This window comes from Scomber scombrus, chromosome 6, assembly GCF_963691925.1.
Source record: "Scomber scombrus chromosome 6, fScoSco1.1, whole genome shotgun sequence".
NCBI classification, from domain to species: Eukaryota; Metazoa; Chordata; class Actinopteri; order Scombriformes; family Scombridae; genus Scomber; species Scomber scombrus.
In genome coordinates this window covers 23,173,909-23,192,024 of record NC_084975.1, presented here as the reverse complement: position 1 = coordinate 23,192,024, position 18,116 = coordinate 23,173,909, and positions in this window count along the sequence as shown.

Here is an 18,116-nt window from a genome sequence, read left to right as displayed (position 1 = left end):
TGGCTGTGGAAGGTCATGATGCAAAGAAAGTGTAGCGATGGAAAAATAATGGACAGTTATTTGTCCACCATGAACAGAGATGATCCCCACCGCATTTGAGTGATGTGACACATTCATTTACCGATAGATCTCTGTCTTACTATTTGCAGGTCTGATAGGTATTCAAAGGTAATCCAGGTGATTGATTGGAGAGGTTTATCATGAGATACTGAGGCACAATGGTGTAATTATTTCTATACAAGGACAAGACAAGGTGAAGGTGGAGAATCTGATTGAACACTTAACCTTGACGCACCCATTAGTTATGATTTAAATCTGGGCCAATGAGCCCAGAGTGCCTGCTTTGAAAATGCACTTCAAGATTTATCTGTTGCACCATCAAAGAATATATGGCAAACATGTCACATGGCATATGAGAGGAAAGGCTTAATGAAAGGGGAAGCAATGAAGGAAAAAAGTAAATAGGAAATGAGAAGCAGCACAGGTTCGCTCATATTATCTTCTTCATGTCAAAACTCAGCAGGAGGTTTCAGGGGAAACACCTGCCTGCCAAGTTTCATATAAAAGCTCATTTTTAAATCATAAATCCATGAACTCCGAGTCCATCAGGGGACAATTGATGCCTTTGTCAGTTGGCAGTGTACATATTCTTAATAAAAAGGATCTGATTCTTTGATGTGATATTTATATTCCTTCGGGATGAATGTTCAATTTGCTCAGACTCTGCGATACCTCTCAGAAACTGACAGATACATAAAACTTTAACATGAGATGTGGATTGAGGAAATGCTGCTCATAAAAAAAGGCAAACCTCCTCCATCAGTTTTCCTCGTTTGAGTTTTACAGGAAGACTTGTTGTAAATCTGCTCTAAACGCTCACCTTATGTCAAGAGCTACCAACTCAGCTGCTCTCCGTTTCTTTATTAAACTGTTTATCCTGAAGGAAAGTGCATTGTTAATTAGTGCTAACGATGCAGACGTTCGGCGCCGGGGGGCTTTGTTTAATAATGAAAGCATTTTCCTCTCAACTGGCGTGTGTGTGACAAACTGCACACTACTGTATACTGGAACAAATTACTACATGTTTTCTTGTAGGCCAAACTATGGTCAAAAGAAGCCACCCACGTGTACAGCTCAGAGGTGTTATTGTCATCAGGTGAGTTGTACAGATACAGTAAAATACTATTTTAAAGGAGTACTACAGATTTAAAACAGGATGGTTGAAATCGAAGCAGCAGTGGCTGAGATATCTTGATTTTAGTAGTATGAGTGCCCCAAAATTCATGGATCCAACTGTATGCAACTGGATAGACAGACAGTGTTTTAGAAGACTGTCTTTGCATAGTAAATGTCAATTTCTTTCGTTTGTAACATGGACAAAAATATTTGCTAAATTTCTTGTAACGAAAAAAACATATAAATCAGAAATGTTCACTTTTTCTAGCTGATATAGTCTACAATATCATCTCTGTGGGCACTGACTCGATCTTTTTCTAGTTTTAATGACAAATGGAAGTTTCTTGTTATAAAAACTTGGATTACTGGCACAACTTCACCTAGGAGGAAAGAAGTCTGAGGGAGCAAAACACCAGTAGTACAATAAAGAATTACTTTATTATGAATTGTTACAACAACTTACTACCCACCTTCTCCTTGGTTTACGGACTCCCATTTTGAAGCATTTTGATTATGGCCATCTTGGATTTTTGTAGCCAGGAGTGACCATATTTGGATTAGAGGATGGAGCTGACCCTTGGTTAGCATGGTACATTTACAGTCTTTAGGCTGTGATAATGCTAATGCTAATTTTGTCTAGTGCAAAATAGGCTTAAAAGAAAATGTTCTTGCTGGAAAAACTAAACAGCTGACACGTTAGAGCGTATGTCTTTGTATAATCATTATTTGTATTGTCTTGTAATGACACAAAAGAGACCATGTTAAATAAGCATTGTTTTTGTCGTGGTGGCAGCAATACCCTGCTGTAGAAATAACCCTGATGACATGAATCTGATCTTCATGCATAAAATAGGTGGAGGAAGGTTGCCACAAAGGTATCAATAGTTATTTGTAAAAATAATTAGATTAATTTATTTTATTTTTTTTACATTTGGCTACAGAGCAGTTGAGCAAATAAATGTGGAGACTTTTTTATACTGATTTATTTTCATGTTGTACCTACCTGAGGCTATTACTCACAGTATAGGACATGTATTGGGTGTTTGTCTATTTAAAAAGACTCAACACCCAGTGTAAGTGATTGTTTAAATTAGTGAGCATCGTAATTATTTTCTTTGAAGAATAAATGTAAAATAAACTCAAAGCAGAATACAGCCTTAATGATGCGAGAGACAAACTGAGTTTTTTGCAGAGCTCCCTTTGTTTCACAAATGCTCTAAATGAGTGAAGACTTCTCTGCAAAGTGAGAGGCGAGATGTTAAGGAGTCTCAGGCCACATCCTCCATTCACCTCTTTCCCTATGAACCCTCCTCTAATGGCTATTTAATTCATAGTACTAACGGATTATCAAAGCCATTTAAATTAGTCATTATGGAGAGGATAGATTGTGAGACAGCCATGGGAGGTGGGTCACGTTAACCAAAAGGCCTGGAGGAAAGATGAGGAAAGCATGCAAATGAAATAAAAAAAGGATGATTTTTTCCCTCTCTCCCTGTAGATTCCACAGGCTCTACTTATGATTTAATCTGCTATAAAGCTGAGCCCACTGTGGGAAGCCCTCATGGAGGAGCCTTTATTCTTCACTTTTTAAACCAGAAATAATGTTACAGATTCAAGAGAATCTTAAGAGAAAAAATGAAGACAAAAGAGGATGTATGTGTTAGAGAACAAAGCTGGAGAGAGAATTGGAGGAGGTAAGTAAAGAGCGTGAAATACAGGTGGCAGTGGAGCCAATAAAATATAGGTCTCAAACATCACATTGAAGTGTGAGGGTGACCTTGTCGCTGGTGAGTGCCATTTGAAAAGCCAAGAAAAAGCAAAGAGGAAAAAGCAAATACAGTTTGCCCAGACTACACTTATTTAATGTCTCCGCCTCTACAGTACATTGTGTTGTGCTGGCCTTTTTCCAAGGTGGCTGGACTGTATCCAGATTTTGTAAAATGCAGGTGCACGTGACCACTTTCACATCTAATTTTGAAGTCCAGAGACAGAGTCATTCAGACTGATATTAAAGGAATAGTTTGACATTTTGGGAAATAGGCTTATTTGCCTTCTTGAAGAAGATTGGCAAAGATCAATACCACTTGTATGTCTGTATGTTAAATTTAATGCTGAAGCCAGCAGGTGGCTGCTTAGCCAACCCTTACATGAAGACTGGAAACAGTATGAGCACTTCTTAAGCTCACTAATTAACATGTTATATCTCATTTGTTTAATCATTACAAGTTGTGGTTATAAGAGAGGTTATGTGCCAGACTGTTTCTTGGCTGGAAGCAGTGACTTGCTGGATTCTTGTCATCTTTATGCTAAGCTAACCACCTCCTGGCTCCAGCTTCATATTTAACAGACTAACATGGGATTATCAATCCTATCATATAACTCTTGGTAAGAAAGCAAATAAGTGTGTTTCCCAAAATGTTGAACTATACTTCTTTAAATAAATGTGTTGTATTGCTGTTTTAACTGCTCTATTTGACATGTGTAACCATGACCAAAAAATAGAAATCTGTGTCAAATATCCACTATCAATGGTATCCATTATCAGTTAATCTATTAGTTATTTTTAGATTTAAATCATTTACATGTTGTCATGTCAGACAATAGTAAAAGTTCCTAATTGCAAATTCTTAAACTCTAAGATGGTGCTTGATTTGTCGAAGTTTAAACCCTAAAACCCAAAGATATTCAAGTGACAATGACATATAACACAGAAAAACAGAAAATCTTCACATTTAAGAAGCTTGAATCAGTGATTGTGTTGGTATTTTGTGATATAAATGACCTAAACAATGATTGGAATTATTGTTGATACATTTTTTCCTTGGTTGACTAATCACTTTAATTGACTAATTGTTATAACATTAGTGTCAAAGCCAGCTGTAAACATACTGCAGTATTACAGCTCTGCATCAGAGATTGATGATGCAAATTTGGAGGATCGCTGGAGAAGAGATTGAGAGTTGCATGTGCGTGTTAAACTCAATAATGCTCTGCGAGATTCACTCGTGCATCCACACATGAGCACACAGTCACAAATGTCTGACACAGACCACTTCATCAGCTCATGTCTCAGCTCACCACAGGCTACCGGCTCTCCACTGCCATGAAAATATCTTCCAAACCATATAAATATTTATGTACATTAATAGTAAAAAGGCAGCACGAGTAGATGCATAATGCTCTGTGCTGGTCTTATTTTCGAACGAGATGCACTCCAACTGCTACGACGTCTCTGTCACCATGACAACCGAGTTCAGCGAGTGAGCCAAGCAGGACTTGGCCCCGTCACTCTGCTCAGACAAAAGTAGCATGATTCTCGTGGAAGGGAAACAATGTGCACATCAAGTGTGCTCCAGTGGCACAGTGCATGTTAATGTTAATTTATAGCTACTTAAACATCACAAGGACACATGTTTTAGCAGTGGAGAGTGAGCACAACATACTTCACTGTTCCCTCTGTGTTCACTACAGATGTCAACATGTGGATAATGGGCATGATTAGATGAGCTCAAGCCATTTCTTACACAGTGTTACCAAACAACAGGAGCCACAGAATAGTTTGACCATATAAAGATGTGGACGCTTATGAGGAAAGCAGATGTGAGGAATTACAAGCTATCACATTCACATTCCACAGACCAATGTGTGCCTGAGTCCAAGTACAAAACACTGTCTTAACTAGGAGCCAGAGATTTATTGTCCTGCCATTGTCAGATGTTAGTTGATGGGGGGAATTTGAAAGAGTCACATCTGATTGTACATGTGAACTTATATAAACAAGCAAAATAATTTCACCCTTACTTCACTTCTTTCCATCTCTCACACAGAGACACACATGCTGCTCCTGGAGCTCTGGGCTTTATCCTGTCAGAGCATTGAAGTTTTGTGAACACGGACATGATTTCTCTTTGCACTGACATCTCCTCTGGGAGCAGCGACGGTTCTGGGATAGAAGATGGATGGAGAATGAAGAGGAGAAGGAGGAGGAGGAGGAGGAGGAGGAGGAGGGGAGTGGGGTCTTTCCCGCTACAGCTGGTGGATGAGAAACAAATGAAAGACAGGAAGCACAGATAAAGCTGAGTCGTGTGTCAGAAAACAGAAGCGGAGGGTTATTAGAGTGTGTGTTGAACACAGCAGCTCCATGAGGGATTAGGAGGCCGAGAAGCAGGAACGATTTGCTCCAGAGAGAACAGCTTACAGACTTTCTGCTTTCAAGGTAACACAGCCTTCACTCCCATACTCAGCATGCAAGCACACGCTGGCTCAAAGTGCCTCCTGCAAGATTAACAAGGAAGTTTGCTCATTGTGTGAAGAAAATGAATAATATCTTCCTCCAGAAGACGGAGCTGGAAAAGTTGAGTTTTTCTTCCTGATGAAAATGGGTTTGCGAGGTGAGAGTTTACATCATTCAGAGTTAGTCACTTTCCCCATGATGCGAGACTTCGTCCATCATGACATGGGTCTGTCTCTCAAGCTGTCCTCTAAGCCAGTCACTTTTCAGCAGAGATGACCCTGTGTGAGAAGCTGAGTCAATACAAGTGAAGCTTATTTGTGTTGCACCTTTCAAACACAGGCCATTCAAAGTGCTTTACATAAGGCATAGAAATGCATTAGAGCAACATGACCACAATAAAGATGGAAATAAAATCCCTTAAATTAGAGTAAAATTTAATAACATGACAACTCTAAAAAATAATCATGAAAGAACTACACTTACAGTGCAGTAATAGGTTAGACCAAATTTAATAAAAGAAGAAAAGGTACAGGGGAATCAAAAGAGATGCGGCCAAAACTGGGGCACATTCAGTGTCATCAGGACATTAGCTTCATCTGTGTGCTACATAATAGCTACTATAAAGCTGAAGGCAGCTTCACCATAGTTGATTCAAACTCAAGGATACTGCTAAATGCTTCCTAAATATCAAAGGGACCCAGTAGGTTTATCGTCTTCAAGCATATCACAAAGATATTTTGGCCTTGGACAGATTGATGTGATAAACAAACAGCAGCACTTTAAAACTGATTAAAACCACATGGACGCTGGTGTAGAGATTTTAAGGTTAATTCCTATTTATCACAACTTCCCCCCAAATGTTCATGTTCTTAAAGTAAAATCCCAGTGTAAGTTATGAAAACTTTTCCATTAGCTATGGTAAAATTGTACTTACTGAAGTGGTCGCTGAGATCTGGAAACAAACGAACGTTCTTAATATGTGGCTGCTTTCTAATGATCTTTTTAGGTCCAGCATACACTGGAAACCCTGGCTGCCATTCGACACTGCTTTGCCCATTAGAGGTGATGTTATTTGTCCAGACTGCAACCCCACCCCCCTCCTCCCCAAACATCCCTCACCCCGGTCTGAGTGGGAAAGAGAGAGAGACCCCATGTAGAGACAAAATAGACGAGGGTGTGGAAGAAGACAGGCCAGCCCGCAGTGACAGCAGGACGTTCCCACACACATACACAAACTGCAGCCCTCTGTGTCACACAGTGGGACACACATCCCCAAAAACAGCAGGAACACCAGGGAGAATGAGGGTCAGGTGGAGGGTGAGTTTTTTTGGGCTGGTCTCAGCTGTGCCTGGGGATAGTGAGACAGCAAAATCCAGGACACACATATAAACACACACACACACACACACACACACACACACACACACACACACACACACACACACACACACACACACACACACACACACACACACACACACACACATACACACACAAACATACACGCACACACACACACAAATGCCACTCCAGTGTTATTAATACAGGTCATCAATTAGGACTGACCTAGAAAGCCTGTCTGCACGGAGGCTACACAACAAGCTGAAACAGATCGACAGGCTGAACACAATCGGTCTTAAAGCCTGGATTAACTTGCACACATATAAACACTCACACATTAATACGACAAAATACATGCAGACATAAAATGGCACTTTAAAAAATCTTTTCATCCCTGAGGACTGATTTACACATGCAATAACACACAGCGAGGCACTCCCGCATTTTAAGACAAAAACACACACATATGGGAGGAGTGCCAATGCTGAAATTAGGCAATTACAGTCTTTGAATTTTCTTTTTGTGCAGTTGTTAAAAGAATGTGAGACAATTAGTTCCAGCATGTCTGTAACTTGTTTCTGTGACTTCAGACCATGTAAACAACGCTAGCCTGCAGACAGTGATATGGATACCTTTGCCTTTTTGTCTCTGCTTTTCTCTCCTTCATTTCGAGTGCAGGGAGTGACTGTCAGAGTCTTAGGTGCCACGTTGAGTGCATTAGCAGAAAAAGAGGGGGACTGTTGTTGAGTCACAAGGATGTTCTCAAGGTGAGGAGGGTGAAAGTTGTCCTCCTGTGCCAGGCATGTGCTCTCAGTTAGCGAGCAAGGACATGCCAGGGGCAAACAGTTACATTTGGCTCTGTTCCCTGCGCCCAGACCCTTTGCTTTCATTCACGGTCTTGTCTTAAGAGCTTTTTCCTCCTCCATTGTCACACAAGGCCTATCTAAAGGGTTTATGCCTCTGACTTGTGCTAAGCACCCTGGGTGACACAGCCAGACTTCTTCACAAATCCTAAAACCCTTTGCAAATGCTTTTTCTCCTTCCTCGCCACTCTCTGTCTATATTATTGTTTTTTACCCCCTCCTCACTGTCTCCTTCCCTCTTGTCCCCTCCCTCTTCACTCTCTATTCTCTTCATCTCTTAATGCCTCTATCTCCTCTACGCTTTGACTGTGACAGTAGAGCGCAGGCGTGCACTAATCTAAGCCAGATGAGCTACAAAAACACAGGCTTCCTCAGCCGGTTGCTTTCCCCATTAACCAAGAGGCCCGTCATTTCTCCCTAGAATCACAGGGCAGCCTTCTGAGGTTTACCAGCAACGTCTGCATATGCACTAAAGCAGACGAGCCAGTAAAACTCCTCTATGAGTGATTTATAATGACACTTTGCTGCTGCCATCTTCTATCTGCTTACCGCAGACTGTTGGGCAGTGGCTCAGAGCCAGACTCATGGCACCTGTTGAAATTACTGCAGTGTCAAAGCCGTTTTACATAATGTTGTCTTTTTATGGTTAGACTTCCAACATATTTAGGAACCTGAAGGTACTTTTTCAGATCATATGGGTGCAGTGTTGCATGTAAACGTGGCTCCAGATCAGACCAGGTGTACAGTCGCCACCAGGGTTAAACTGAGGCTCCATCCTCCACTATGTCATGGTGAGTTTGGGCTGAGGCTTTCATTTAGGACCGGCTGACTCTCGCTCACTGCTGAGGCAGAAGGACATCTCGTCCCTCTGGGGACGGTTGCCGTCCCGCCCTGTCACTTTCACTCTCGTATCCACAGGCCACGAAGCACATGGCAAACAAGTACAGACTGCAGTGAACAGAGGAGGGGGAAAAAAGGGGAAGAAAAGGAAAAGATAAACAGTACAGTAGACAGAAGGATGGAGATAGCTAAGATTCAACATTTATCAGAAGGAATAGTTTGACATGTTGGGAAACAAGCTTCACTATCTTGCCAAGAGTTAGATTAGAAGATTGATGCCACTTTAATATGAGGCTGCAGCAGCCAGTTAGCCTCGCTTAGCTTAAAGATGGAAACAGGGTTACACAATGCACCCACTGACACTTCTAATGCTCTCTAATTAACACTTTATATCTTGTTTGTTTTGTCTGCAGGAAAACCAAAGTGTTAGAACAACACATTGCAGTTTCACTGGGGTTATATGCTAGAATTGGAGCAAAGCTAGCTGTTTCCTCCATTTTAGCTAAGCTGAAAGGCTGCTGACCTTCACTTCACATTTATCATGCAGACATGAGAGGTATGCTTTTTTTTCTCCATCTAACTCTTGGCAAGAAAGCTGTGTGTATTTCCCAAAATGTCAGTTCCTTTAATTTATTTTAATTTAATTTCGCAGCATGCTTTAGCAACATGGACATTTGCACATTGAACACATTTTGATGGTCAACCTCATACCAAGGGTTCTGCCATGTCAGAAAATAATGTCGCAGAAACCTGGTATTTCACCTGATTTTGTGGGAAACATAGTTTCCATTACTCTCTGAGGTGGGTGAGAAAAACTCTGTGAACTAACATCAGAAAAGGCAAGAGGTGAAAGGAAGCTGTTACATCCACAATCAACCGCTGCTAACTGGTGTCATGTACTGCATACCAAATCGAGCCTTTTCGATAGTGTTCCTTGTACCTTCTCCCCTCACACTCTTTTCTTCTCTCTCCTCCCTTGTGTTATCACCTTCATCCACCCACCTTTGGCTCACAGCAGATGGTACAATAAGTGAAAATGGTGAAATTTCAATCAGCAAAGTTTTTGGAGGCGAGGAAAAAAAGATTTAAGTGAGAGAAAAAAACAACCTTTGCTCTAACAATTTATCATCTTCTTTGTCCCCTCCTGTGACGACTCATCTCTTACAGGGCACATCTAAGATGCTAAGTTAATAACACCGAGAGGAGAGCATGGTGCAGACGGAAAAGGGCGCAGAATCTCACAATAACACACTCTCTGGCGAGCCCCACATGAATCAAACTGACAAAGCCAATCTAGCGACAAATTCTCTCTTGCTGGCTGTAAACTGCTCGGCTCTCTGGATGGGTGGATACAAGAGTGTAGGCTGGGGAAATTGTGAGTTAAATTTAAAAAGTAAAATTCAGTTAGGTGTGCAGGCTCGACAACCACTCTTCTTATTCCCTGCGGTGAAGTTAATCATATCCTGGTTTATGGGACTAGTATTCTTCCCAGTGATACAGGCTTTCACTTTTGTGGGTGCACATGTGTATCATAAAAAGCCTGTCAGTGGAGATAGGGAAGGTCAGTAAAAGTCAAGTGAGTTCACTTATCCCTGCAGCTGCCTGTTGAGTATAAAACTAACCAGAACCACAAGCTAACCTCAAGAGTGTACAGTATACTCTATATATACGTACAGCTCGCCTTCGCTGTTGACTTCTTCTGCCTGTAATGTAACCAGCACAACCATCATGGCAGCAGGTTATCAGTATGTGAACAAAAAATAATGAAAGTACATTTTTTGGGGGGAAATCATTAAGTCCAAACAAAAAAAAGAGTCACAGTGAATTGTTACTGGGACAAACTGAAGCGGTGAGATGGAAGCAATCGAGTATGGGAATAGCAGAAGTAAGGAGAGAAAGGGTTAAACTCCTTCCTCCAGCCAGAGCCCAGGTGCACCATGTCTCACCCCCGGGCTGTGAGAGTCTTCATGCTGGGGAGACCTTTAATAGTCTCAAGATAGGAGCATACTATCCCCAATAGTCCATAAAAGACAGTGTTCCTCTGTCCCATCCCCTCCTGTCTGTCTGGTAGGCCCTCGTAAAAGACTTAACTGGTCTCACATGACCCCGCTGTCCACTTCTACTGTGATTGGTTAGATTGTCAGTCACGGGGTGGTGTGATTGGACAGTTTTAGACTGTAGAGGACAAGGTGGCTCACTGCCTCATAGATGAGCTCATCTGTCCTGCAGTACAGTCAGTCTGTGGAGGCCTCTTAACTGGATCTGAGCCATGGAAGAAAAGGTTATACTATCAAGAAATGTGGTCGCTGTCTCCAACATCCTGAATCTGCTTTAATTGAATTATTGTTTGTCTACTTGCGGGGAGCGACACACTGATATGTGATCACATGTTAACAAACAGTGAGCTATTTACATATTCAGCAGACATGAACCCACAAAAGCATTATACTGAGTCATGTTTTGGGCCACCATTTTAGCTGTTTTTGGCCTGTAAAGCCAAAATGATGCACTGGAAGATGCTAAAATGGTGTATAGATGAAGGGAACTGCATTGTTATCTAATAATTCTTTATAGGGTTGTCACTACAAGCATCCCCTTTTACATACTGTATATGTAGACATTTGATCCATTATTACCATAAAAAATGTTGATCAGAGCACTTAATATAGGATAGTGTGCTATATATTATATATTTTGTGATAAAACATGACTTCTTTTTGATGGTATAACACCATATATGTGGGGTGTATTGCATGGATAGTTCAAATAGTGTAAGGTATGTTGTTAGTCATAGAAAAGTTCAATGAAATAACTGGTTACCAGCTTTTGACTCTCATGTCCTATTTAATGAATATAACTTTCTCAAGTAGAGACAATATGATTTAAACCCTGGAAAAAACACTGATAAGACATTAATTATTTTGTTGTATTTGTCATGAAGAGATAAATATAAATTAATGAAAAATGATGATACATATCAAATGTTATAGAATGATGAAAATATGGCCGTAGAGTCTGCAGCAGCACAAAGTGGACAGAAGCTGTATACAGTGACGTCTGGGGGACTTTCCTCTGGATATTTGCTTGTGGTCGTGGAGGTTTTTTTGTTTTGTTTTCCCACTGCTGGGGAAACTGTGTTGTGACCAGAGTGCAAACACAGCACCCCAGGATTCATCCCTCCATCCGACCTAAACTGACCTCTCCCTGTTTGTCACGACACTAAGATTGCAGCCGATCGACTAACATGGCTGAGGAAGTGTGTGGCCTGGGGGAGGCTATTAGCTTTTCTGCACTGAAACAAGATCACCTACACACACAGACACAGTTCTGCTTCATAATAGCCACTTAAGTCTGGCTACAAACACCTCCAGCCCCCCTTCCTGCTGTCCACAATCACAGTCTCAACTATTTCCTAAAGAACTTCATTGCCCCCCCTCCATATGTCTCCCACTCACCCTCACAATCACCCACTCCCTCTTTAACATACACACCCACAGGCATTTCAACACATTTATTTCTGTTTCTGCATCTGGCCAATGTTTCACTCTTCCATCGTTGTTTTTAAGAGCTCTTGCGCCAAAAAAAGTAATTAGGTCACAATTTATCTGAAGAAGGACTTGCACAATAGTTGCATCTCCAGCTTTCTTTCTTATGAAAAGGATATGTACACATATGTCCTCCAACTGGCTGGATTAAGAGTTTCTTTCTTGGGTCAACAGAGCTAAAAAAAAAAAAAAAACCTCAGATGTTCTCCTCATGAACTCATCCTTAAGCTTATTGAGCTAAAACATCTGGGCCCCCTACTTTCCCTGCACTGCTTTCCACTGAGCCCAGAGATGGGTTCTTCAGGATTTGGCTGGTGGGCAGCACACACACACACACACACACACACACACACACACACACACACACACACACACACACACACACACACACACACACACACACACACACACACACACACACACACACACACACACACACACACACACACATACCTAAGACACAGACTGGAGTGCTCTGTTGAGTGATTGTGCCTTAGAGGCTTGATGCACTGCTTATACTGTAGGCGTAAAAAACCAACAGCAGTGGCCCGTTTGTCATTACTCCTCTTAATATGGCCCAGCTGCCTGCCTGTCACGTGGCGCCACCCGTACCCAAATCCCAAGATACTTTGTGTGTGTGTGTGTGTGTGTGTGTGTGGTTGTATGCGTGCTCCTCCTGCTTTAAAGCCCCTCAGGAAGGAGAAACAGGAGGTCTGTGCCACAGCCTTTGATGTTAAAGGTACGACCCCACGACTGTGATCATTACAGAGTTTGGTGGAAAAGGCCAGATCCCCTGCTGTCTCTGTGCAGTGGAAACGTGGATCCCTGGGTGAGGAAGAGGCGGACACAGAGGAATATAGAGAAACGGCAAAATATGAGACGAGGACAGGGTCTGAGAGAAAGGGATAGTGCAGACAGACACAGCAGGGGGCATGCTGTTCTCCGTAATAGACTGTCAATGAATCTCATTAACATGGCTTCTCTAATCAGCATCCGAGGAATATTTCACTGAAGGCCATCCGCTCTGCTTCCCACCTCCTTCCTCTAATTTTGATTATACTGATGCATAAATTTTCCATAACATTTTTTCCCTCTCTTTTTATTAAAGGGGCCTGATTTTAACTCTTTGAGAAATTGGCTAACACAAGCTGCTCTCTCTACTATGTCCAGTAGCCTTCACAGTCCTCACGTGTACAGCACAGCAGGCTGCCATGTTAAAGATATCCACTCTACCCTCATAACATCAGGAGAGGCTTGTTTTCAACCATTTCAGCCTCCCTCAACAAGCAGTGGAAATAAATGGGCACTCATGCTGAAAGCCTGTCTTTTCCAAATGACAGCTTACTAGATAAATACAGGCAAATTACTTCCAAACACTACTCACTGTGACTCACTGACACTTTTTTTGGTTACTTGAACATTGTAACACTAATTTCTCTTCTTGCCTTGATTTTTTTCCAGATTTGTTGACACCACACTACTTGGGCTTGCTTTTTTTCAGCTGAAAAGCAAAAGGGTGGCAGGATGTTTGCATTTATGAAGGTTTTCCTCCTGAAAGTCGAGGATGAGCTGTCAGGGACAAAGAAGTGTCAGTGGTCTGTTGAGCACATGTGTCACTTGATTGGGCCTCAACAGGAAGCTGGCCGGTTGTTAAACAGGAAGGTCTGACCCTATGGGGGGGGGGTGTTCCTCTTTTTTATCTGCCCTTCCTTAACGAGAGCAGCTGGTATCCAACGCAAACAAACTCCCGCTATTGTCCCGAGACATCAAAACAGTAATATTTGATTGTCCTCAGAGACATTTGTATGGCATAAGATGAAACAGAGAAGATTAGAGGTTGGAAGCGAAGAGTCATGCCAGAGACAATCCCAACACCACACATGCTCATTCTTTAATCATGATCAAGTCCTGCCAATAATGGGAAATCTGAATTCCAAAGGCTGCTCGGCATCAAATGGGACCAGCACAGCATCCTCGATCTTTCTAACATCTGACAGAGTGACTAATGGGAGCAACTGAGGCCTCACCCCCCTCCCTACATAAACCCCAAATCTAAACACCCTCAAAATTGCTGTTGACTCCGAGCCTCTCCCTCAACATTATATGCAACAGTTTTGACACACATCTTTAGGTCCAGTCTGATTTACTATCCGTCCTCTGAAGTCCTCTCCCTTTCTCGACACTCTCCAGCAGCTCGAGGCAGCGTTCCCATAGTCCTGTGAGCTCTCAGGGTGTGTTCCTGGTACTGAATGCGCAGATAGGATAAATAAATCACACACAGGGCCTCTGGAAAGCAGGGAAACTGACTGGAACGTTCTATTGGAATAAAGAAGACATCTGGACGAGGCACTGGAGTCTTACCGTTAAGGAGAAAATTACTTAGAGAAAGACATTATATTAGTACACTGACTACTGGTGTTCAAGATGAATGAAAGCTTCTTATTGTGGGGTGAAATGAACCGCTGACCAGAGGGAGATATCTCGCATTTCTGTCAGCCAGTAAATGAGTAAACTCAGACGGCTTATGTTGTGTGATAGCACATACTGTTAGCCATTTTGGAGAGGCCGCCAAATTTGTAGTCAATACACAAATGCAGCCATGAGAGCTGGAACAGTTGATCCAGTATCAACTCTGGTCCCAGTGGGTTGCTGAGCACAGATCCTATTAAATACTGTAGCTGCTGTTGCATTCATTGGAGTGGGGAGTGGCGGATGGTGGAGAGGAAGAAAACACACATGCGTTACCGTCCATCTGCTGTGGTCAGCTTTGGCACAGAGCCAGCAAGACTCTCCAAACGGCAGAAATTACTTTTGTGTGTGTTTGTGTGTTAATGTACATGAGCGCAGAAGCAATTGGGAGAGAAAAGAGTGACAGAAGGAGATAGATGGAGAAGGGAGGCAAAAAAAAAAGAAGCGAGAAGAAGAAGCGAGAACAGCCATCCGCAACAAATGTGCTGCAAGGTTTTCGTATCGGGGTGACAGGTGCATTATCATAGGTTAATGAGAAGCCTAGTGCTGCCTATAGCTGCAATCAGGGGAGCTCTGCCTCTACTACAAGCTCCATCAATCAGATCAGACATGAACTCCCACTCAAGCACCATGCAGGCACACACACTCACAAACACACATAGGGACATACAGTACACCCAACACATACACACATCAAAAGATAGCTCATTATAGCTCGTGGGAAACACTGATACTACAATATTATGGCCGTGATTTGGTACAAAAGATTATGGAGTGATGATGAGGTATTTATGGGCACAATGAGAGATAATTAGCACCTCAGGCACAGCCCACAGGTGTGATCATCCAAAGATGTTAACTACAGCTGGTACTGCAGTCAGAGAGTGGTGGAAGCACTCAGACCCTTTACAGAGGCCCTGATAACATATTTTCTCAATCAGCTTCTTATTATAAGGAACCATGTCCCAGTTTTCTTCCAAAAAATTACGATTTTCCACCTTCTGTATTCGTGCTTTGTCCGTGCTCTTCTTACTAGTTTAAAGTCCACGTATCAGACAATATAAGAAAAAAATATGTCTGATGAAGACACATGTTCAATTGCTTGCTTTTGTTGCCATGGACACACCACTGTCAGTCAAATTAGACCAAAACACACCCACACAGTCCTCATAAAGCAGAGTCGAGAGGGATGCAGGGATGTTTTTTCTTTTAAATACTTCATCTTTGTGTGTTACTAATTTAGTCATGAATATCTTACAATGGAAGATTAAAGATTTAACACCAGTTTTCATACAGTAGTCATACAGTACCACAGCATTAGTCACAATTTAAATTTCTGTATTCATGTTGAACTAACTAGCATGTTACCATCACTGGCAGCCTGCGGCTTAACCTGCCAAACAATCTTTCTCATTGCAACAAGCAACAAAACCGACTAGATCAATGTCCTCAGCTTCAAACAATCTGGTATCCTAACCAGCATGTTAGCATCACTGTCGGCATGCAACCAACCACTAAACCACTGAATCTTCCTCAGCTACTCCACCTTAGCAAGCAACGCAACATATATTTTTCTCTAACAAATATATAATTAAAGAATAAGTGTATGAGAATATAAAAATGACCAAACATCCAGTGGCAGTTTTCTGTACAGTTTATCATTCTATTTTGTAAATAAAGTTTTCTTTACTAACTTTTTCAATATATACAAAACATAATGACACACAAAATCACTTAGTGCAGTTAAAGCAATGAAACACAAAAGAAAACAAAACTAAATACATTTGGGCAAACATCATTAGCTACAAGTACAATAAGAGAAACCAGTAATCTTTAGAGACTAATGAAACATAATAAGAATAAGGGGGTTCATATATCAATTAATGGGGTAACACATTTTCCTTAAAAAGAAACTGAAAAAGTAATTGTAGGAATATTTGACTGTTCTTCATTTTTGATGCTATGGACAGTAAGTATTTAGGTGCAATATCCAGCTGCAAATATTACTGATGTATACTGTAAACAGTACTTAAATGTCAAAGTGGAGATCATTTTAATCACCTGGAATACTGCTGTATACTGTAGTTTAATCTTTTAATAATGCATGATAATCATGTGTTTTGAATGTAAGATCTTAATCTGCATAGTAGTCATAGTGTCTATTTTACTTGACTAGATCTGTCAGCTTGTGTTACTCAACACAAGCTGACAGATCTAGTCAAGTAAAAAATGACAATATATTCCTCTGAAATGTGGTGGATTCAAAGTCAGTATTGAATCCTGCTTAAATAAATACTGTATACTAATTTATTCTCCACCACTGGAAAAAAATTTGAAAGCTGCTGCTTTGAGGTGTGAATATGTGAGAAAGGCTGATAAGTGGCGCCCAGCTATAGTTTCCTTCTCTCTTAGTCTACTCTTGGCGCCAAGTGTCTCTCTTTATGTCGATCTCCCCTTCCTTCTCTCTCTCTCTCTCTCTCTCTCTCTCTCTCTCTCTCTCTCTCTCTCTCTCTCTCTCTCTCTCTCTCTCTCTCTCTCTCTCTCTCTCTCTCTCTCACACCTCCATTTCACCAGACTGGAGTGGAAATAGTGTACAACACTCATACTGCTGATGTTCACCACTGTTTCGCGAGGCAGTGGAGCTGTGCCAGGGTGATTTCAGAGGTCTTTACTCTCTGCAGGGCCAAAGAGGCCACATGGAGAGAAGAGCTTGCCCTTATCACACTGGATTAGCCCGCGAGAGGGAAGAGAGAGTGAGCTATAAAGAGGAAGAGAGAAAGGAAGGTGGCTCTGTGTGAGTCAGTGTATCACTCTCCGCCGGTGCTGGATTCTACAAGCCGCTGGGCAGGAAATGAAGCGGAGGACACCCACTGACCTGCAGCCACTTGCCGCCTCTCAGCCTATCACAGAAACAATTTAAACAGCTAATGGAACAAGGCTGATCCTCTTTCCATCTCATACGGGGGCACTGTGACTCATACTGCTCATTTTTGATTAGAGCTCCTCAGGCTTAAAAGTAATCTACACCAGACAGGAGGATAGACCGGGCTAGTTATGTTATTGTACAAATCTAAAAGTCGGATATTTGTAAGCAACTGAGAGCAGACTGTTTATTTTTGTATGATCCCTCAGAGAGATTCAAAACAGGAAGGCCGGTGAGGGTCTGTGCAGCAGGAAGGTACAGGTCAGTCTGCAGGTGTGGGTGGGGTCCAGGATGGGGTGACCGGGGGGCATGTGTAGGTGCTGTCTGAGCATGTCAATGACACAGTGTGAACAGGATGCAGAGAGGAAAAGCACAGCGGGTCCCAGTGAGCCCTCCACCATCATCCATGTTGGATGAGCACCAATGGAGCAAAGAGCTAAATAAAAAAAACACACACACACATTGAAAGGAGGCTTAATAGCTGCAGAGCATATCCTGGCACAAGCTTTATGCAGTTAAATTGAATGTATGTCTCACAATGGTACCATTAAAAAAAGTTGCATCCGCCTCGGGGGCACCATCACACACATACACACTCTCAGGAGGACGTGTTTCTCAAATCCAACATATTCTTTTAAATCACTCCAGGTTACTCTGTGCTTTGTGAACACGTGGACTTGACATTTTCATTATTCATCCTTTTATTTCATTCTGTCTCAGTGGGA